This window comes from Triticum aestivum, chromosome 2D (assembly GCF_018294505.1).
Source record: "Triticum aestivum cultivar Chinese Spring chromosome 2D, IWGSC CS RefSeq v2.1, whole genome shotgun sequence".
Lineage (NCBI taxonomy): Eukaryota > Viridiplantae > Streptophyta > Magnoliopsida > Poales > Poaceae > Triticum > Triticum aestivum.
The window spans coordinates 648,911,875-648,930,908 of record NC_057799.1 but is presented as its reverse complement, the minus strand read 5'-3'; the positions used below and the strand labels follow the sequence as shown (position 1 = coordinate 648,930,908).

Below are 19,034 nucleotides of genomic sequence, written 5' to 3'. Positions count from 1 at the left end.
ATTGGACGTATTTGATCTCTTTTTATCCTCCATTAGTGAGTAGTAAAAACGAGCTAATGTACCAGTAGACCGGCGGTCTGACGGGTAAAAATCTGAATCGAGAGGCTAGCCGGTCGGTTTAAAAGCTACAGTTTGTCTAATTCACATCTAGATATTTTTTAAGGATGTCATCGAAGCTCCCACAAATATAATGCAGCAACAAGAAACCTAAAAAAGCTAGGACAAAAAAATAAATAAACCACAAACAGAGTGAACATCAATTTAGATGTTATGTCACATCTAGATGTGTCCTAGACAGACCCGAAAAGCTATTGGAGAAACAAGAAGAACAGCTCCGGCAATGATATTCAATGAATTTTATGTAGATCTTCGTCTACAACAGATAACCGTTGGTGCGCTGGCTATCACCTATCCTGCCAATAATTTGTCTCCGCCCTCATTTAGGCTAATTAATTATTTGGTAACACTGGCAGCCAAAAAAAAATTTTTGGATGGACTAGTTGGGGCTCAGACCAAACACATACTGAAATTTGTCAGCATGAATGCTCAAGTAATGCATGCTCAAGTATCATCTCATGAATCAGTCATGCCACTGATCATACAAAGATGAGTTGGCACTAGTGCTGCTGATCATACAAACTAATTAAGATACTAACATCACTGCCGCTAACTGGAAACTAATTAAGTCTACATGAAAGGAATTGATTAGCGGGAGTGGTCGCCGAGGTGATGAGTCAAGCTTTGTAGACGACGACGAAGCAAGGGAGGATGGCGGTGGGGTTGAACACCTCCAGCTCGTCCAGGCTCGAGTAAACCCCCGCCGTCCCCGCCACCGAGTCGTACTCCTCCTCGGCTTCCGCTTCCTCCTCCGCCTCCGCCTACGGCGACGCTTCCACCTCCTCCTTGTCCGCCGTCTCCCCCGTGCATGGCGCCGCCGCACGCTTCACCCGCCCGGCGATGACCCGGCACACGAGCATGGCCCTGCGCCGTTCTCCTCCGCCGCCCTCCCCCTCCTCCCCACCACGGCGTCATCGTGCGCGCGGCCGCTGGTGGCCATGGTGCAGACCCCGGGCGCCCTGAACTTGAACCCGTCCCGGACGATGCCGCACGCGGCGCAGGAGGAGCTGCCTGCGCCGTCGCAGAGGCGGGTGGCGCCCCCCGCGACGATGGAGCATGCGAGCGCGGCGCAGTGGAAGCGGAGCAGCTCGTTGCCGTCGGCGGTGCAGCGGCCGGCGCCGGGGCGTCCACCGCGCGCCTTGGCCTTGACGGCGTCGCGGTAGGCCTCGAAGCGGGCGAGGGTGGCCGGCGCGTTGTGCACCTTGAGGATGCGGTCCACGGCGCACACCGGGGTCTGCTTCTTGAGCCAGCTCGACTGGAAGATTATCTCGATGATGTTCCGGCTCGTGTCCTCCGGCCCCAGCTCAGACACTGTCCAAAAATAAAATAAAAATCGCATATCAGCTCCACTAACCAATCAGTTATGTAAGATATAATTACAATGAAGTGTAAAAAACATAATTACATTATATAATCTGCTGAAATTGTACTTTGAAAATAAACTGTTAAGCACTGGTCATGTCACTCATGTGATGTGATGATGACAGGAACAATCTTCTAATGTGTGTCTACAGTGGATTAATGCATAAGATAAGCCTAACAATCTTCTAACTGATCTGGTCATGTGGCTGGTCAAATTGTACTTGGAAGAAAAAAAAAATTGTGCACAGGCCATGTCATGGTGACAGGAACAACAAAGCAGTCTTCTCATGCGAGTAGTGGGTCTAACACTCTACAGTGGGTTAATGCATAAGATAATCCTAGCTAGATGACTGCTGCAGGGACACTTTGCACAGTGATTAGAGAGCAGACCACCATCATGAAAAGCAGCAGGAATAATTAAAGCACACATCATGCATCATGCATGCCATGGCCAGGCTCACTTTCACCAGTCTCATCACTCCTAAAGTTTCACCTAAGCACATCTAGAAAATTAAAGTTTCAGCTAAGCAGGGTAGTACTAACTAGGTGCACCCATAAACATTGGATTTGATGTATGTAACTAATCGTTGTACCATAGATGCACATTTCGTCATACACCGTCAAGAAAAAGAGTATGGTGTTCTCAGAAAACATCGATGCACATTTTGCATTTGGCGTGCTGCTGTAGATTGTGTATGGCCTGCTATTGGATTGCCTTGTCCGCACATCTTACATAACTACGTATGGAGGATATGATATATTTTAGATAGACCGATGCTACGGCCTACAGCTCAACTATATAAATCTCTGATTAGATGTGATTACATTACATAGCAAAATGATAGTGTGATGTTTAATAGCGGTGCTGTGTCGAATTTTCATGGGTCATAGCATGGACTTGTGGTGTCAAGCATATGGCACAAGTCCATGGATCACAAGCATGTTCTTTCAGACAAAAAGGACAAAAGGAAGTTCTGCATGTTCTCATGAATCCTGAAAACATTTTTTGAAACCATCTTGGGTGAGCATCAGGGCTTTCACTTCAAAGAATCTGAAAGAGAAGCCAGTCGCGTCGATTCTCCATGGCCGGCATAAATTGCCTGCTGCTGGGGCTCTTCAGGTGTATGCATGAGTTTTACTCTTCCTAGTTATATATATATATCATGCTCTGCTTTGAACAAAGCAAAACACAGATGTTCCGAGTCTGATAAACTAGTGATGTATATGTTTTGTAAGTAAAATGCAGATGGTTTCTGTTGTTCATTGACATGAGATTAGCACAAAACTGATGCCTACCCTTGTGTATGACGACGATATGCAGGGAAGGAAATGCGTTGTGAACCCTACCATGAATTAAGCTGAAGAACATGGAGCTGTCAGAAACATTGTCACTTGGCTGCATGGAAACAGGCCCTTAATGCTAATCCACAGTTGTCCCCCTCTGGTCCTCCAGTTCTATAGTGACCAAGATAAATGGCATCAAATTCTTGACAAATGCCTGTCTTTCTGAAGAGAAATGATACCATTCATATCATTGCTGTTCATCATGTCAGAAATCTTTGCTAGCTTGCCATGCCTGTGGAGACAGGACAGGAGAGGCGTGCTCGCCGTCGCCGTTTTTCTGAGCTTGAGAAAGGAAGAGATTCTTGAAGCAGCACACGAGCTAGTATGTGGCGAGTTCGAGGCGCCCGTTTAAGCTGCACTCACAAAGTCCTTCATGTCCCGGTGTCGTTCTCTCTCCGGTTACAGACTTACAGATCATGTTGTTTCAGAAAGAGATCCGAGAAGTTTCAAGCTATTCATGCATTGTCTGTCGAAACGTCGAAGACTGGAGATCAGGCAATTAGTTGTGGTGGCTTTGGTTATATGCTTACATGACATATATGTACTCCAATTGAACTGAAGATTTTGGCAGGACTGAAGCTTCCTGGGAGCATCCTGGAATGTTGGAGTAATGCATGCCCAAGTATCATCTGATCGGAAGCCGGACGCGCGGCGGAGCGGAAACAGATGCCGGCTGCTTCAGTTGGGGGCGAGATCGATGCTACTGAAGCTCTTCTAGGCCCACATCGCCGATTTACACCATTTCCCACCGATTCGTAAGCGTTTCCCTGCGTCCTTATTCCTTTTCCCCACTCTCATCCACACTTGCTCTGATTGAAAATCTTGAAAAGTCACCTCAGACAAACATTGGCTGATCACTAACTGGTAGGCTGTAATACCAAGTACTATATGGTTAGATACTGACTGCAATTTGAATTTACTTGTACGGTGTCGGTGATGCTACACAAGATCATGTTGAATGCCTGTGTTGCAAATTCCAAGAATTCGCTGTCACGTCAGTCTCCATTTTCTTTGCGTTCCATAAAAGAAAATCTTACGGCCTGTCTTGTTGCTTCAGGTGGTACATCACAAGTGAGGATATAGTTGAAGCCAAGGCCAAAGTGGCATGTGAGGTTAGCTCAGATGATGAAATAACATTGACAGAAATTAATTAGACTCGATGGCGTTTGGAAGGATGCCACTGTGTAGTGTAGTAGAGCAGAAGGTGGCTCTGCTTTCTTGCTTTGTTTGGCAGGAAAAGCTACAAGATGCCCCCAAAGCCCGAGGAAGGAGCTCGACCTGCTCTTTTGTCCGCTGCACAAATCATGATAAGAAATTCCTTACACGTACGGATCCTTTGCTTTTTCAGTCTTGAACCAGTGCTTCAAACCTTACATGCCAGCTCTCTCTATCTCACAATGATGGCCTTGTTTGGTTCCATGAATTAGAGTTAGTTTGGGTTAGTTTGGACTCAACTAACCCAAAAATATCCAAATGGGAGGGTTAGTTTGGGTTAGATGCATCTAACCCACCCAAAAAAATCTAACCCACCCAAGAGGTGCTTATTTGGGTTAGTTCTCCTTGGAACCATTAGAAAAACACCTTTTTCTCTCACTCTCCCCGCAGCATACCCCCTCGTCTCCCGCGGCCCGTCCGCGCGCCGGTAAGCAGTCACGGCTCCTTGCACGCGGCCCGTCCCCGTCGGCCTCGGTCAGCGCAACTCCTTGCGCAGGGACGACGGATTCGGTCGGCGGGCTGCGCGAGAGGCCAGCTCGGCTCCTTGCCGGGCGCGTCCCTGTCTGCCTCGGCCAGGGCTCGCTCCGCCAAATCCGGCAGAGCATTTATTGTCAATCTAACCCTGCCATCCAAACACCACTTTGATTAGAGTTAGTTCAGGGTTGGTTTAGGTTAGAATCTAACTCTAACCTCTAACTGAGTTAGAGTATCCAAACAGGCCGATATGTGTGGAGCCCACTTGTCAGGATTAAGCAAGCGAATAATTTTTTAGGCAAATAAGAACGCTATTGGGATCAAGTGAGCCCACATTTTATACTAGTGAGATAGAGACACTAGTAGAAAACAGGGCTTTCGTTCGGGCATGGCAAGCCCATTAGTCCCGGTTCAGTCACGAACCGGGACCCATGGGGGCATTCGTCCCGGTTCGTGAGCCCAGGGGGCCGGCCGGGGCCTCGTGGGCATTGGTCCCGGTTCGTATGAAACCATTTGTCCCGGTTCGAGGCACGATCCGGGACTAATGGGCCTCGCTCCTGGCCCACAACCATTGGTTCCAGTTCTTGGCATGAACCGGGACAGAAGGCCCGGATTTAGTACTGGTTCATGCCACGAACCGGAACCAATGAGGTGCCTATATATACCCCTCGCCCGCGAGCAGAGCACTCCAGTGCTCTATTTTTCTCTGGCCAGCGAGGGGAGGGCTTTGTGGTGCTCTAGCTCACCTCCTATGCACATGAGGTGTTCGATGAAATGCCCGAGCCACACTAGTTAAGCTTTCTCCTCTCGAAGCTCGACCTCAAAGCTCCATTTTCCTCGAGATTTGTCTAGGTTTAGCGGCCCGTCACGTCCCATTCCCGTCTTCACCGCCGTCGACCGCCCGCGCCGGTCTCGTCGCCGACACCGCCGTGGTGAGCCTCTTGTTCTTATCTTCTTTCTGAAAGAAAAAAATTCTTACTTTAGATAGATACTTGTCTAATTTTCTTACTATTTTATTGCTTGCTATTATATAGTGCGATGGTTTTGGTATCCGCCCCCGTCTGCCCTTGTCCTGTCTATGATTCGGATGTGGTATATATTATCTTTATAACTATTGGTTCATTTATTGTTTATGAAAATTATGCCGACCAACGTGACATTGATTTTATTTATCTAGGAGGTATGTGAACCGGAAATTCCAACTGACCCTATTGTTGAGAGGTTAAATTTAGTTGAAGAAGAAAACAAATTCTTGAAGGAAAAAATAAAAAAAATTGAGGAGGAGAAGATGATATTGGAGTTGCATGTTGTGGATGTCGTCGATGATCATAAGATCAAGATGGATGCAATGCGCTTGAAGATTAGAAAGATTAGAAAATATGCCATTCATACCGAGGCTTGGTATCATTATGCCGTTGGATCAATTGTTACCTTGGTTGCGATTATGATCGCATTTGTTTTCGCATTGAAATGTTTTACATAGTTTCAATGTATGGTTTAATTAATTAGATGCTCTGGAGAGCTATATGTTGTTAGATGAGAACTATGTATGTACTTTGGTTTTAATGTGATGATGAACTTCTATTAATTTGGTCACTTAATTATCTATTCATGATGTTCTGTAATGGTTTTTGACACACTTAATTATATATAATGCACGCAGATGAACCGGCAATGGATGTACGGTGACAGACACACCTCCGAGTACATTAAGGGCGTGCATGATTTTCTCGAAGTGGCTGAGGCAAACAAGCAGAATGGTTTTATGTGTTGTCCATGCCCTACATGTGGGAATACGAAGTCTTACTCTGACCGGAAAATCCTTCACACCCACCTGCTTTACAAGGGTTTCATGCCACACTATAATGTTTGGACGAGGCACGGAGAAATAGGGGTTATGATGGAAGACGGCGAAGAAGAAGAGGACGATGACAACTATGTGCCCCCTGAATACGGTGATGCTGCAACAGGGGAAGCTGCTGAAGATCAAGAGGAACCAGACGATGTGCCCAATGATGCTGCAACGGGGGAAGCTGCTGAAGATCAAGAGGAACCAGTGCCCGATGATGATGATCTCCGCCGGGTCATTGTCGATGCAAGGACGCAATGCGAAAGTCAAAAGGAGAAGCTGAAGTTCGATCGCATGTTAGAGGATCACAAAAAAGGGTTGTACCCCAATTGCGAAGATGGCAACACAAAGCTCGGTACCGTACTGGAATTGCTGCAGTGGAAGGCAGAGAATGTTGTGCCTGACAAAGGATTTGAGAAGCTATTGAAAATATTGAAGAAGAAGCTTCCAAAGGATAACGAATTGCCCGACAGTACATACGCAGCAAAGAAGGTCGTATGCCCTCTAGGATTGGAGGTGCAGAAGATACATGCATGCCCTAATGACTGCATCCTCTACCGCGGTGCGTACAAGGATCTGAACGCATGCCCGGTATGCGGTGCATTGCGGTATAAGATCAGACGAGATGACCCTGGTGATGTTGACGGCGAGCCCCCCAGGAAGAGGGTTCCTGCGAAGGTGATGTGGTATGCTCCTATAATACCACGGTTGAAACGTCTGTTCAGAAACGAAGAGCATGCCAAGTTGATGCGATGGCACAGTGAGGACCGTAAGAAAGACGGGAAGTTGAGAGCACCCGCTGACGGGTCGCAGTGGAGAAAAATCGAGAGAAAGTACTGGGCTGAGTTTGCAGCTGACCCAAGGAACGTATGGTTTGGTTTAAGCGCGGATGGCATTAATCCTTTCGGGGAGCAGAGCAGCAATCACAGCACCTGGCCCGTGACTCTATGTATGTATAACCTTCCTCCTTGGATGTGCATGAAGCGGAAGTTCATTATGATGCCAGTTCTCATCCAAGGCCCTAAGCAACCCGGCAACGACATTGATGTGTACCTAAGGCCATTAGTTGAAGAACTTTTACAGCTGTGGAATGGAAACGGTGTACGTACGTGGGATGAGCACAAACAGGAGGAATTTAACCTGCACGCGTTGCTGTTTGTAACCATCAACGATTGGCCCGCTCTCAGTAACCTTTCAGGACAGACAAACAAGGGATACCACGCATGCACGCACTGTTTAGATGACACTGAAAGTATATACCTGGACAAATGCAGGAAGAATGTGTACCTGGGCCATCGTCGATTTCTTCCGACCAACCATCAATGTCGAAAGAAAGGCAAGCATTTCAAAGGCGAGGCAGATCACCGGAAGAAGCCCGCCATGCGTACCGGTGATCACGTACTTGCTATGGTCAATGATTTACACGTAATCTTTGGAAAGGGTCCCGGCGGACTAGCTGTTCCGAATGACGCTGAGGGACACGCACCCATGTGGAAGAAGAAATCTATATTTTGGGACCTACCCTACTGGAAAGACCTAGAGGTCCGCTCTTCAATCGACGTGATGCACGTGACGAAGAACCTTTGCGTGAACCTGCTAGGCTTCTTGGGCGTGTATGGGAAGACAAAAGATACACCTGAGGCACGGGAGGACCTGCAACGTTTGCACGAAAAAGACGGCATGCCTCCGAAGCAGTATGAAGGTCCTGCCAGCTACGCTCTTACGAAAGAAGAGAAAGAAATCTTCTTTGAATGCCTGCTCAGTATGAAGGTCCCGACTGGCTTCTCGTCGAATATAAAGGGAATAATAAATATGCCAGAGAAAAAGTTCCAGAACCTAAAGTCTCATGACTGCCACGTGATTATGACGCAACTGCTTCCGGTTGCATTGAGGGGGCTTCTACCGGAAAACGTCCGATTAGCCATTGTGAAGCTATGTGCATTCCTCAATGCAATCTCTCAGAAGGTGATCGATCCAGAAATCATACCAAGGCTAAGGAGTGATGTGGCGCAATGTCTTGTCAGTTTCGAGCTGGTGTTCCCACCATCCTTCTTCAATATCATGACGCACGTCCTAGTTCATCTAGTCGACGAGATTGTCATTCTGGGGCCCGTATTTCTACACAATATGTTCCCCTTTGAGAGGTTCATGGGAGTCCTAAAGAAATATGTCCGTAACCGCGCTAGGCCAGAAGGAAGCATCTCCATGGGCCATCAAACAGAGGATGTCATTGGGTTTTGTGTTGACTTCATTCCTGGCCTTAAGAAGATAGGTCTCCCTAAATCGCGGTATGAGGGGAGACTGACTGGAAAAGGCACGCTAGGAGCGGACTCAATAATATGCAGGGACGGGCATTCTTGGTCTCAAGCACACTACACAGTTCTACAGAACTCTACCTTGGTGACCCCGTATGTCGATGAACACAAGAACAGTCTGCGCTCCAAACACCCGGAGCAGTGTGACGACTGGATTACATGTGAACACATCAGGACTTTCAGCAGTTGGTTGGAAACACGTCTCAGAGGTGACACCACTGTTTGTGATGAGTTGTACTCGTTGTCCAGGGGACCATCTTCGACTGTATTGACTTACAAAGGATACGAGATAAATGGGAATACATTTTACACGATCGCCCAAGATCAAAAGAGCACCAACCAAAACAGCGGTGTCCGCTTTGATGCAGCAACCGAGAGGGGAAAGGACACATATTATGGTTACATAATGGACATATGGGAACTTGACTACGGACATGATTTTAAGGTCCCTTTGTTTAAGTGCAAATGGGTCAATCTGTCAGGAGGCGGGGTACAGGTAGACCCACAGTACGGAATGACAACAGTGGATCTGAACAATCTTGGGTACACTGACGAACCGTTCGTCCTAGCCAATGATGTGGCACAGGTTATCTATGTGAAGGACATGTCTACCAGACCGAGAAAAAGAAAAGATAAGGAAGCGAATACATCATACGATGAGCCAAAGCGCCACATAGTTCTTTCAGGAAAAAGGGACATTGTGGGAGTGGAGGGCAAGACAGACATGTCTGAAGATTATGAAAAGTTTCATGAAATTCCTCCCTTCAAAGTCAAGGCTGACCCAAGCATCCTGATAAACGATGAAGATTATCCATGGTTACGGCGCAATAAGCAAATGACACAAGCGAAGAAAAAGTGAAGACTTTCTCCCGCAACTATTATGATGATACCATGCCAACTTTGTAACAGACGAGTATGATACCATTGTCCGTTTTGTACACGAAGTGCATCTAGTTTTTGCCGTAACCCTCTCAACTTTCTTGCACATGCTATGTGGATGAAATGATGATACCATGCCAACTTTCAACCTTTTCAGAGTTCATTTGAAATGCTTTTCAATTTTAGGGTCTTATAGCTCAAAATAATTAGTAAATGCATGAAAAATAACAAATGAAGTCAGAAAGGGTTGAAAATTGATGATGTGGCTTTGAATGGTGCATTTTGAACACACAAAAAGTCAGGAGTTCAAATAAGTTTTAAAAAATGAAATCCCTTTGTAACAGACGAGTTTCCGTATGAAATCCTGATACTTCGAAAGAGATTGTCCGTTTTGTACACGAAGTGCATCCAGTTTTTGCCGTAACCCTCTCAACTTTCTTGCACATGCTATGTGGATGAAATGATGATACCATGCCAACTTTCAACCTTTTCAGAGTTCATTTGAAATGCTTTTCAATTTTAGGGTCTTATAGCTCAAAATAATCAGTAAATGCATGAAAAATAACAAATAAAATAAATAAGTAATTAGAAACAAAATAATATAAACTTTAATAAAATATATAAGTAGAAACAAAATAAAATAAACTTTAATAACATAAATAAAATTTATGAAACTAAAATTATCAAAGTATTTTCTGTTCAAAACATTATAAGCAACCTCTAGTATTATTGAAACTAAAATTATATAAAATTGATGCAACTAAAATTATCGAAGTATTTTCTGTTCAAAATCATTGAAAGCAAAAATAATTTTCATAAAGAACTTTTTTTGTTAGAAACTTTAATAGCAAAAAGAATTATCATAAAGTAAAATAAATAAGTAATTAGAAACAAAATAAAATAAAATAAATAAGTTTTTTGTTGTAAGTAGAAACAAAACAAAATAAATAAAGCAAAAAGAAAACAAAAAAACAGGCAAAAAATAAAAATTATGCCACCTACTGGGCCACCACGGCCTGAATACGACTAGAAACCCATCCATGGGCCAGGATTCAGGCCCGCAGAAGGCCCAGTAGGCCCACAGGCATGTACAGAGAGGTTAGGCCCGTAAGCCTGCTTTAGAGAGGAGCTCGACAGCTCAGGCGCACCGCACCTTATAAACAGGTGCGGCTCTCTCTCAGCTAGCGAGGTGGGACTAAACTCCCACCACCACGCCGCTGTGCAAGGCCATTGGTCCCGGTTGGTGGCACGAACCGGGACCAATGCCACCCTTTGGTCCCGGTTCGTGGCACCAACCGGGACCAATGCCCCCCCTTTAGTCCCGGTTGGTGCCACCAACCGGGACCAAAGGCCGCCGCTTCCCGCCCTTTGGGCTGCTGAAAAGAGGCCTTTGGTCCCGGTTGGTGGCACCAACCGGGACTAAAGGGGGCATTAGTCCCGGTTGGTGGCACCAACCGAGACTAATGCTTGGACTATATAACAAACACTTGTGAAAAATTTCAGTTTTCATCGCCAGTTGCCTCCCCCCCCCCCCGCCGTCAGGCTGCTCCACCTCGCCGTCTACGCCGCCGCCAACGCCGTCGCCTCCCCGAGCCCGCGCCGTCCTCGTCGCCGGCATCCCTGAGCCCGCCGTCCTCGTCGTCCCGTCGCCGGTGCCTCCCCGAGCCCACCCCTCCTCGTCCCTGTCGCCGCCTGCCGTCCCGAGACCGCCGTCCCCGTCACCGCGTGCCGCCCCGAGCCCGCCGTCCTCGTCGCCGGACTCCTGCCATCGCCGCCCCCCTCGAAGTGAGCCCCCCTTTCCCATGGTCCCGATCGAGCGCCGCTCTTGCGCCCCGAGTGCCCCTTGCTCTCTGCCCCTGCTCCATGGTCGCCGCCGGCCCCGACGCATTGAAGAGCAGAAGGAGAGGAGAAGGAGTGGAGCAGCAGCAAGACGCCGTCCAATTTTCTGAAATTTCTGAATTTTTTTACAGATATGAACAGTGCATATAGAGGGTGTTTGATCAAATGCTAGATGGCTTTGGGCATTTTTAGAATTTATGATATTTTTTGTGGTGAGGTACTGATGCAAGACAAAGGTGATGGCAAAATTTCAGAATTTTTGGATTGGTTTAGAATAGGTTTTCAGCAAGGAATTTGAATCTGGTTCAAATTTCATTTGAATGAAATTTGAAAATTTTGAACTATGGATCAGAAGGTTTTTGGTGAAATGGAGTGTGGGTACTGTCATGAAGTTGGAGTAATTTTTGTGGTTGTAAAAGAGTTAGGAAAATTTAGAATGTGCTAAATATGTCAAAAAATGTTTTTTGTTCATATACAGAAAGTTTTTATATATGACTATGGATATATGAGCAATGATGATCCATGGATGTATGCATTGATATATATGAGAAACGATGTTCATAGAATATTTACCAAGTATATATGTATTTTTGTTCATAGCATTTTTTTCCATTTATATATGTATGTGGCTATAGATGGATATATATGAGAAATGATGATCCATGGAAAAGTTTTATATATGCAAAAGTTACATTTTTAGAAAAGTTTTATATATCTAGCTAGGAAAGGAAGAAGAAGAAAAAGAAGGAGAGGAAAAACGAAAATAAGAAGAGGAAGAAAGGAGAAGAAGAGGAGAGGAAGAAGAGGAGAAATAAAAAAGAAGAGGAAAAAAGAAGAAAAAGAAGAGGAGAAGAAGAAAGGAATAGAGGAGGAGAAGAAAAAATAGATTCTATTTTTTCTTCTCCTCCTCTATTCCTTTCTTCTTCTCCTCTTTTTCTTCTTCTTTTTTTCTTCGATCTTCTCCTCTATTCCTTTTTTCTTCTCCTCTTTTTATTTCTTCTTTTTTTTCTTCTATCTTCTCCTCTTTTTATTTCTTCTTCGTCTTCTTATTTTTTATCAGATATGTCGTTGTCGATATACCCCGTGTCCCGATAACTTCAACACGAGGGGGGGTTCGACCTACCCCCTCCCCGATAACATTATTTTCCCATGTATGTATGTCGTCGTTGTCGATATAATCCCCTCCCGGATAACTTCGACCGTGATAACTTATACCACGGGAGCACCCCCCGGCCCTCTCGCTCGACCAAAACTCTCGAGGACACCCAAACCCTAGAAAAAAACTGATGTCGGTCTCCTACCCCCTCCCGCCGCGCCCCTACCCTTGAAGCGTTGCCGAGGCCACCCCAAACCCGGAATAAGCTAGGTCTACGTTTGCACTAATATATCCACCTGCTGTCATGTTTGTGTAATAATTGCCATGTTGTAATATTTGCAGAAACAATGGAGCACGGACGAGACGAGGAAGCAGAAGAGGTGTTGGGGGACATAATCTTAGCCGGAGGTGATATCTTGTCGTATCTTAACGACAATGATGGTCTGGAAGAACAGGGTGAAGAAGCAGGCTACGGTGATCGAAGAGTGGAGGAGGAAAGACATGATTATGATGGCTCCGGTGACCCAATGCTGGTGCAAGAAGGAGCCCGTGGTGACGGCTCCGGTGACCGAACAGAGTCCGGCCAGGTAAATATATTAGTTAAGCCTGTGCTGACTAGCTAATTGATGCATTCATTGTTTTGGTATGTACACATATTAATTAACTCTCGTCTTTCTTCTTTTTTCTAGCCCTCCGGATCGAGCACAACTTCGGTAAAGAGACGAGGCCCGAAGAGAAAGTTGCGCTCGGATGAAAGGTTTGAGATCACAGCAATCGCGCGCGACGGCCAACCGATTGAACCCATCCGGACAAAGGAAGCATTTGCTGCTCAGTGCGGGGTTCTTGTTAGGGACAAGATCCCGATCAGCATCCACCAATGGTATAAGCCTAAGAAGGAAGACCCTGAGGTGTCTTATGTCAATGATATGCAGAAAGATGATCTTTGGACTGAGCTGAAGGCAAATTTCACCCTACCGCCAGAGGAGGATCCGGAGAAGCCAGTTAAAGAGCAATTAATCAAGTCTCATGCTCTTAAGAAGATGGCAGACCTATTCAGGAGGTGGAAGAATGAGCTGAAAACGTTTGTCGACAAAGAAGAGACACCAGAATTCATCGGCCGGTATGAGAAGATCAGAGATCACTGGCCCGCATTTGTGGCCCACAAGACATCAGAAAAGAGTAAGAAGATGTCAGCGACAAACAAGAAGAATGCTGCGAAGAAGAAGCTTCACCATCGCACGGGGTCAGGTGGCTACCTCAAAGCCCGGCCTAAGTGGGCCAAGGCTGAGAATGATCTGCTTGATAAAGGGATCGAACCAGAGACAATGAACTGGCCAGACCGTTGCCGGACTTGGTTCTTCGGGGCTGGCGGAAAATTGGACCCTGTATCAGGGAGGTGCGTTTGGACGGACGAGCAAATGAGAATACCAGTCAAGAGGCTTCAGCACTATATCGATGCAGCGCAGCAAGGGACGTTCATTCCAGACAGAGAGAACGACGAGCTCACAATGGCCCTCGGGAATCCTGAGCACCCTGGACGGACACGAGGCACGCCAGGCTCCGTTCCGTGGAAGGCTGGTTTTCCGGACGCAGGCGGTTACAAAAGCCAGGAGAGGAGGAAAAAAGTGGAGCAGACCCAAATTCAGAAGCTGCACGAAAGGGTTCAAGCGCTAGAGGAACGAGACGCCAATCGACATGCCGAAACTACCCCCGAAGCTACCCCGCCATCTCAGCGGAGAAGCAGCGTGGCTTCCACCGAGCTGCTTCAGACGGAGCATGTCTTGACGGCTCCTGCTAGCTACCCCGTGGATGCTATCACGGAGTCTCAACATTGCCACCTTATGACGCAATGGCAGAACTTCAAAGTCAAGGCGGCTGTTGGCTCTGTTTTACCTCCTGAACCCGGCGCAACCTACCACTGCCGGCCGATTCCAGAAGGATATGCTAGGGTGATGGTGGATGAAATAACGGAGGGATTTGAGGACCTCCGGCTTGACCACCCTACCGGTGAAGGGGAGACTCGGCTGGGTTCTGCTCTGAAGACTCCATGCCTATGGCGGAAGGAGCTCATCAACCTTCCGAACTGGACGCCTCCGGCGAGTAAGGGCACTCCGCCTCCTCCTCCGGCGAGTGATCAGGGCACTCAGCCTCCTTCTCCGGCGTGGCGGCACTCCGCCTCCTCCTCCGGCGAGTGATCAGGGCACTCAGCCTCCTTCTCCGGCGCGTGGCGGCACTCCGCCTCCTTCTCCGCCTGCGCCGGCGCGCCAGAGCAGCCAGCCTCCTCCTTCTCCGCCTCGTCAGCAAGGGCGGAAGAGACCCGCCGCCGCTCCGGCTGCTCCGGCGCGTCGTAGTCCTTCTCCTCCGCCTCGTAAGCAAGGAAAGAAGACAGCCGCAGCCGCTCCGTCTGCTCTGCCGGCGTCTAGCAGTACAGCCAGAGGCGGGAGGCAATACAGATTCGGTCCTTCTCTGAAGACTCCAGAGAAGTTACCATACGAGAGGACTAAGGAGGAAACCAGGAAGATCGTGCGAGCCGAAGTGAAAAACTTCTTTGAAGGGGTGAAAGCAAATAAACATCCACCTCCGGAGGAGAAGGTAGATCCGGTGAAAGCGAAGCGCACTCTGGCTGCCCTGACAAAACCACCAAAGTCTCCGCCGAAAGGCAACTATGAGCGCATTATTGCAAAGACATTTGCCGAAGCGGAGCGGTCGGGAAGTACTGTCAGTGATCAAAGGTTAAAAGAACGACGAGCTGGGAAAAAATTGCCCAGCTCGGCGAACAAGCGAACCAATCGTGCCCCCCGCTCAAGGTGTCTAGCGACATCGTCGCTAATGATCCGAGGATGGTGCCCGGTTATAGCAATCTTGGAGATTACCTGCCCGACGATGTACATTATGATATCTTGGAGGTGGACGAACACAAATACCATTACGGGAAGCCTCTCGTCAAAGATGAAAGATCTCTAACAACGATGATGCGAAGATTACATGATTGGTACATGAAAACCTGCAGAGAGTCTGGGGGGAGGGATACTTTGACGCTGAGAGTTAAACCGGAGCATGACCTCGTTGGAATTGAACTGTTGAATGTTCCATTTGAGGAGTTCTTCCAGTTTTTCAATCAAAAGGCCCTCGATAAATCAACGGTCACTTGCTACTGTCTGTAAGTAGTACTACTTCTGTCATTAAGTCTCTCTATATAGGTCAGCTCTTTCATTGCATGTATTTATAATTATCCTCACTATATTATGCAGATTGAAGATCGCCGAATTGAAGAAAAGACAAATCGGTGATATTGGGTTCATTAACACAAATCTCATAGATGCAACTGAGGTTAAATATCATGCCGAAAATACCGAGGCCAACTTGCTACGATCGTTGGTAATAAATGAAAACAAAGATATAATACTCTTTCCTTACAACTTCAAGTGAGTGTTACTGTCTTGTGCATATTCGGTTTCCCTTATTAGTCCAGGTTATAGTAATGTAATTGATGACTTATGCATGCGTGCGCAGCTTCCACTATATTCTCCTAGAGATTAAGCTTGAGCAGGGAGTAGTAACCGTCTTAGACTCGAGACGAAAAGATCCCCAGGACTATGCGGACATGACTCAAATGCTCGAGAAGTAAGTTAAATCGATCATTATCCACCATATCAGCAACTTTGTTCATTTCCTGATATCAAGTAATTGTTTTCTTTGTCTGGCAGGGTTTGGAGAAAATTCACCAAAAAAGCTCCGGGACTGCCGAAGAAGCTGCAATTTAAACACCCGAAAGTAAGTACTATAGTAGCATGTTCCGCGCATCTCCTAGTGATTCAAGCGCTAGTTTCATCAATACCATTTAGCATGCTTGCTTATCAGTTTGATTGACCTCTATTTCTTGTAAAGTGGTTGTGGCAGGAACCCGGGAATAATTACTGTGGATACTACGTTTGCGAGTCCATCCGCTACACGACCTGTGAGCGGGGCTACTCTGACGAACAATATGAAGTGCGTAAGCAATAATATTCACAATTTTTTTATTACCATCATTTGTGTTGAGTTTCATTTATTCATATATATATGTTTCGGAAGCGGGATGAACTCCTAGCACCAGATCGTATGCGAGCAATTCAAGAGGAATTGGCGGCATTCTTCCTTGACCACGTGATCGCTGAAAACGGAGAATACTATGTGGACCCTGTGTTCTTACAATTTAATTAGGAGATTATATTGTAAGAGATAATTATTGTATATATGTAGCCGGTAGTGTCGGATAGATATACGAGAACTTGTTGTTCGACCAATCTCTCGGAGAAGGAGAGGTGGTCGATATCACTTCTCTCTGTATGCATATGTTCATGACGATCTTCTGTTTCCTTCATTTGATTACTAGCTAGCGTGTCTAGTCCTCTCCATACGTATATAGTACGTAGCGTCGACCAAGCACGGAGATAAGAGAGGACACTTCTCTCTATTAATTAGCTAGCACAATATATGAAACACCTAAATTAACCCCCCAAAACCCCCAACCCCCCCCCCCTTTCAAAAAAAACAAAAACCCCAGCCACTGAAATGCTTACGCGTGGATGCCTATTGGTCCCGGTTAGTGCCACCAACCGGGACCAAAGGCCCTCCTGCCTGGGCTCGCCGCACCGGCCACGTGGAGGCCCATCTGTCCCGGTTCGTGTAAGAACCGGGACTAAAGGGTTAGGGCATTAGTAACGACCCTTTAATCCCGGTTCAAAAACCGGGACAAAAGGCCCTTACCAACCGGGACAATAGGCCCTTTTTCTACTAGTGAGAGAGAGAGCTGACATGTTTGTCTATAAGTATTTTGGTCATTATAATATGGCAAATGAGATTTGAGCTGACAGTAATGGTGTCCGGTGGCATTTTTTAGCATGCATCTAACAAAGTGATGGCATTTTTGAGCAGTTGAAATTCCTAGAGGTAAAACTGTGTAGTGAGACACAACCAGTGGCATAACTAAAAACTAGGCCTTGCTTGGAGCAGAATGAGTTTTGGCTTTCCAAGGCTCTGCAGCAGCAAAAGCAAAATAAGAAAGCATACAAAGCACGACTTCCTGTACTTCAGGCCACCATTCATTCATGTGTCGTTCCATTTTGGTTAACTAGTTTATCTTCTCGGTAGTCGTGCTACTGTTCTGCAATAAACCTCCCTCGTGTCTTCTGCCGTTGAGGTGAATCTCTTTTGCATAGTTAAGATCTACATTAGCTGCAATTTCGGTGCTATATAAAACAGCAAACTGTGTTCCCTTCGTCTTGGATAAAAACTATTCTGAAATATAGTAGTACAGCATTTTCTACATGTGCTAATAATATACTCCCTCCGTCCCCAAATATCTGTCGCAGGGGATAGAATTTTTGAACTAAGCACAATTTTACAGTTACATCCTTTACATTTGAAAAAGCTAGCAATCCAGTACAGCTCCACCATGATCCCAGCAATCCCCCGCGATCTCCGCTCCTGCCCAGCCCGCGATCTCAGCTCCTGCCCGCAAAATGTTTGTCTTGGTTAAACGGTGCACATTGTGGGCTCCCGAAGCAGTACTCGCTGATTAGTTACTCTTGCTTGCATGGACACCTATTTGGCGCGCAGGTCAGCGCGGAGCGACCTGGTACATTCCCTCAGCGATGGTATTCATATGGGCCGGCCCATTTATCGGATTTCATCTCCATCGGTTTTGGGAAGGCTCTAAACCCTTCCCTGAACCCTTTTTTTTTCTTTCTTTTTTCTTTCTTTTTCTTTTTTCTATTTTCCTCCTTTTCTTTTTCTGTTCAGTTTTCCATTCTATTTTTATTCTGGGGGTTGCTGCGCGTCGGCCGGTGTATCTTTTAAAAAGATCCGCCAGCCGCCTCGCGAGCCATTTGATTGCGTGACACAAGTTGTTCAATCCTTCTCTCTAATTTCGTGCAACTATGCTCTTGTTGCAAGATCTGGTCTTCTCTGATTTCCTGCAACAAGACCTGTGTTGCGAAACCTCATCTTCTATAATTTTCTGCAACAAGACCCATGTTGCAAAACCTCTTCTTCTTTAGTTTTCTGCAACAAGACCCTTACAGAAATTGCGACAAACATCTCCCACCGCGTCTAATTTTCTGCAACAACATCTTTCACGCGTCTAATTTTCTGCAACATGATCCTTGTTGTGAAAATTGCAACATCTTCCGTTGCGTCTAATTTCCGCAACGAGACCCTTGTTACAGAAATTAAAACAACATCTCCGCCGCATCTAATTTTCTGCAACAGGACCCATGTTGCAAAATTTGCAACAGCATCCCCTAGAGCAGATCCCCTGGATGCTGCTGCAGTTTTTTTTTTGCATGGAGCAGATCCCCTGGATTCATGAGAAAGGAGATTTGGGAGAAGAGGATACGGTACGAGGCGAGGCGTGGCTGTTGCAAATAATGTGGTGGTGGGGTCCAAAACGGACGCGTGGCACGCAACCGAGGCGGCGGACGCGAGCGTGATTATCCGTTGGGTGATCTGACCCTTTTAATTCTCTTTCTTCTTTCTTCTTCATATTTAAATTATTTTTGTG

At 46.5% G+C, this 19,034-nt stretch overlaps 1 pseudogene; it reads right to left on the bottom strand.

Moving 5' to 3' along the window:
- Positions 1–509: 509 nt before the first annotated feature.
- Positions 510–1,456, bottom strand: LOC123056177 (uncharacterized; annotated as a pseudogene).
- Positions 1,457–19,034: the final 17,578 nt, after the last annotated feature.